The 4,887-nt window shown below is 30.9% G+C and overlaps 1 pseudogene; it reads left to right on the forward strand.

Annotated features, from left to right (window-relative positions):
- Positions 1-1,386: 1,386 nt before the first annotated feature.
- LOC111920544 (FH protein interacting protein FIP2-like) lies at positions 1,387-4,637 on the forward strand (annotated as a pseudogene).
- Positions 4,638-4,887: the final 250 nt, after the last annotated feature.

The raw sequence follows: 4,887 nt of genomic DNA on the forward strand, positions 1-4,887 counted from the left end.
ATATGACGTTTCAAGTCCAAGCTCTCTGGAAACATGTTATTTGTGGCATCCACAATCTTGATAGAAAGCTTGTTAGCAACCTAGCAAAAAAATCAATTCAAGGGGTTTGGGGCAATATTTTTAAATCTGTTATTGATCTCGCGGGCCTTGTGTAATAACTCATGTCGAAACAAAAATATGAAATATATAATCATATTATATTAATATAAAATAATGATTAGTTTAAGTTAATGAGTCAATTAGAGACAAATTATGAAGATTAATGTCAAAAAAAAATTGTCACCTTCATCGGGGCATTAAATTTGAGCGAATGAGAGTAGGGGTGTTTGTTTGGATGGATCGGTTTAATCCGATCCAATCAAGTGAATCCAAATTAATTTCGGTTTTCAAAACGTATTTCCAAATAGTCCAAACTAAATTCAAATCCGATCCGATCCAACCAAATTATAATTCGGTTGGATCGTTTTTTTACAATTCGGTTTTCAAGAATGAAGACATTTCAATAAATATATAACTTTAGTATTAACTTACTCTATAATATAAACTAAAAAATATTGTTTAATTAGTTGTGAACTAAAACTTATAAATAACTATCAAGAAAAATATATTATAGTTTACTACTTTATAGACAATTTTTTTTAATAAGAAATACATATTAAAGTATTATAATAGATGAAAAATTTTAATATACTAAAAGCATAAGTTAGTAAATTTATAAATTATTAAAGATATATATTAAAAAGAACAAAATAATAAAGTGCAATTCGGTTTTTTTGGACTATTCAGTTTTTATTTTATAAACCAAAACCAATCCGAAATCCAAAATAATAATTCGGTTTGCTAAAAACCAATCCAAAAATCCGAATATCCGAACCAAATAGTCCGATCCAAATTATCCAATTGGACAATTCGGTTTTATCCAAAAAGTGAACAGTCCTAAATGAGAGGTCTTCATCGGTTATACTCTTAGGCATTATAAGTAGCACGAAAAATCGAGTGAAAACCCCACAAAAATTTCTGAAATTGATTGAGAATCAAATGAGAAGTAGTGCTTGGAAGTTCTTGAAGAGTTTTCGAAGTTATTCTTAAAATCAAGGTATGACCATTCGATTTAAACTTGATATAGTCACTTAGATAAGTTTATATACATGTTAAACGCATTTTGGTTCAACCTACTATCTCAATTTCGTCCAACTAGAATCAATTTGACAAGGAATTTTAAGGAACGTTTTTTCATATAATTTGTCTAATCCACTCTACTATGGAGCGAATATTAGATGACTGATTTTGGATATTTGTTAGTAAGAAATAGAGAAAAATAATGGTGATTTTTTTATAAAGGTTTAACATAATGTTCGGTAATATTCGAGCTTCATCATTTCAAAAATGACAGAAATAGAAAAGAAAAGGAATTTTCAGGTATAAAAGAATGTGATACGGATCTTTTTATTCTATAGGTTAACATAACCTTTATTAAAAAAAGATGCAAAATATATATATATATATATATATATATATATATATATATATATATATATATATATATATATATATATATATAAAAGAAAGAAAGAAACTCATCGACACTTGGTTGTCGTAGGCCTAGCTTAATTTTGGGAAACTCTGAGTTACTCTTTAATCCCTGAAGTTTGGTAATCATTTTATTATATACTAGTTTATAACCCGTGGAAACCACGGTTACAAAATTGATTAAATATTCATAGTAAAAAATTCAAAATTATTAATCAATTATTTTATATAAAATTTTAAATACATTATTAATTAAGAGATTTTTTTATTAGTTATGTAAAATTATAATTATTGATTCAAATAAATATGTGTAATTAATTTATTATATATATTAGACTCTTTTTATTTGTGAACTAATGAAAACAATAATATAAAATTTAAAATTTAAAATAAAGAATAAATAGATTGACAAATAACATCACATTAATTAAGAGGTTTAATGAATTTAAAATGGAGAATTAATAGAATGACAAGTGGCATCATATTAATTAGGAGTTTTAATATTATGACACTTGGCAAAATGACTACTCTTTTATTAGTATAGATACTATTAATTGTTAAAAACTTTGTGAATAGTAACTTTTTTTATTTGCACACGAAACTCTTCTTCTTTTCTTATTTTGCTACTGGAATTTAGGGTTTTGCTGGTGATTATCTTCTTTTCCTCAGTTGGAACTTCTAATTTGTTTCATGCTTATCTTCTTCTCGTCAGCATCGGTTGCCGCCTTTCTCCTCCAATAAGGTTCGTTTGTGTTTTGTTTATATTCTTCTTTGCTTATGAATTTCCTCCCAATTTCATCCGAAAAGGCTTTCATGTCTCTTGCGATTTCCGAACTTTCCAGAGCAGCCGAATACTCCTTCATCAATATCATCAGAGTTGATGCGTCCAAATTAAGTAGATTAAGGCATCCAGGAGTGGTTCATGTGATCCAAGCCCTAGACGACGACCAAAATCAGAGAATGTGGGCCTCCGATAAACTCATCGATGGCGCTTTGCCTTGTTCCCGAGTTTTTTCGCAAATTCATTAAAGGAAAGAGAAGAAAAATTTTGACAGAAAGAAAGGGAGGTGAAGAAAAATATTAATTATTCCGTGTTCCCGAGTTCGGAGGAAATGAAAGGAAAATTTTAAGTTTTGTGTTCCCGAGTTAGGAGGAAAAAGAAAATAAAACTTGAAATTTTCTTTCCCCTTACTTTCTTCCCAAATCCGTCTAATTTGGGAGGAAAATTTGGAAGGAAAATATGGCTCCAAAATCCTTCCCCTCCCCTCACTTTCCTTCCATTAATGAAACTCGGGAACACAGTTTTCCTTCGCCGCCCCTCTCTTTCCCTCCGTATCCTCCCATTTCTCTCCTTAAGTAGAACTTGGGAACATTGGCGGACCTATGAAGAACATTTGGGGTCCTGTGCCACTGCTTCGATTCCGCCCCGTAGTGTAAAAATATTAATAAAAAAAATAAAAAACTAAAAAGATTATGTTAGGTGCACCACCTTCGTATACGAGTGACACCCATCTTCAAATGTTCTGCGTCCACCACTGCTTGGGAACAAGGTGTATGGTAACGGGATGCATGTGGTCTTCGTCAACATTCGTCTTAATTACAAACGGCGTTGAATTTGAGTATATATGATATATGAAAGAATCTTGGCATCTAACATTTTAATTACAAGATTTCTTCCTTTATACATCATAAAGCTTTTTCTCTCCTTCCATTCTCATTTTTTTCCCATTCGATTTCTGTTTTCTTATAATGTTTCATATGCTTCTCTATGTCTCTTGAATCTCTCTTTGTCAACACAGGAAAGTCGGTGTTCATGCATTGTGCATGCAGAAAATAGACGAATATAGTTGTGATAATGGGGGAACTGGGAAGAAAGATGACAAGTTCTTTTTTCATTTCAACTCCCCCTTTTCAAATTTGACTGGTTGTAGGGATTAGTAGATGGGATAACTGAGGTTTTTAATAATAGAAAGGAGGTTTTTAATAATAGAAAGGAGGATGAAGAAATGGATACTAAATTAACACGTACTGATATCATCAAATGTGTACAATCTGAAAAGCTTAGGTTAAGAGGAGTAAATCTCTCTGGCCTCGATCTTTTCAAACTGGTATGATCAAATACATGTGGACTTCAGGTTATGCTTGTCTGAAATATGTTTTCTTCTCTTGTGCTAATATTTAATGTGCAAAATTTTAGGTGATTTATATATGTGAGTTAGGTTTTTTTTTCCATTAAGTGATGTATGGATAAATTGGTTGGATGCTAATGACGTCTGTCTATAGAGTTTTCATAATATTCATATTCTTTCTATGTTTGATTCCAGGATGTTGATGCTGAAAATACAGTTTTTCACAATGCAACATTGCGTGAGTAAGATTCATCAAACCTATTATTACTTTTTTCTTTTATGTACAAAATTATATGTGTAAACAATGTTCTTTCGCTTTTTTATATGGATATCTTTTATCAGTCGAATAGTCAAACCCCTCTTCCATAGTCAACTCAACTCAACTGATTTTGTCTAGCCTAAGGAAGATGTGAGTTCACGTGGCCAAATCTACGTGGCTCTTTGTTGGCAGGTGCTAATCTTCAGAGTGCAAATTTACAAGGCAAAATTCTCACTGTTATTTATTTATTGGTTAATTCTCAAACGTATGTAATACTTGGTGAATAATTCAAAGGAGGCGAATTAATTTGTTCTTTTATTGATTTGAAATATAAGTTCTATTAATTTTATTTTTAGATGCTTGCTTAGTAGATTGTTGCTTCTGCGGTGCACACCTGTGCTCTGCATATCTACAAACGGCTGATCTTACAAATGCAAATTTGGAGGGAGCAAATATGGAAGGAGCCAATCTAACGGTATAAGTATATGTTTTTTTTTTGTGGTTAAGATATAACAGAGTTTTCTTTTGAAGCTGATTTTTTTTTATCTTATGTTCTCAACTCTTTCTGTCTACTTCATGTTTGTATATTTGTGTTTTTTTTTTTTCAAAAGAAAGACTTTTGAGTTTCACTTTTTAGATTTAGTTTTACATTTGATTTTGTTTGGTCGAAGTTGCCATTTCAAGACACACGTGTTTCACTCAGCATCATTGCTAGGTAGAAAAAACTTACGGTTGAAGATGTGGAATATCTTGTGATGAAGAGTCTATTTGTAATTCCATTTGTATATATTACTTGATGTCTTTTGGTTTCAATAATTGTTATGAGATCAGTTTTTCCTTTTCTTTTTCTTTCGCATTTCTTCAATGGACATTTCGATTTCCGGCTATCTTGTGGGGTTGTAAAATCGGTCTATATTTTTTTAGTGGGGGGTTTAGTGTTAGGATTATATGAAACATGGGATTTGGTCT

The sequence above is a fragment of the Lactuca sativa genome, chromosome 9 (assembly GCF_002870075.4).
Source record: "Lactuca sativa cultivar Salinas chromosome 9, Lsat_Salinas_v11, whole genome shotgun sequence".
Taxonomy (NCBI): domain Eukaryota; kingdom Viridiplantae; phylum Streptophyta; class Magnoliopsida; order Asterales; family Asteraceae; genus Lactuca; species Lactuca sativa.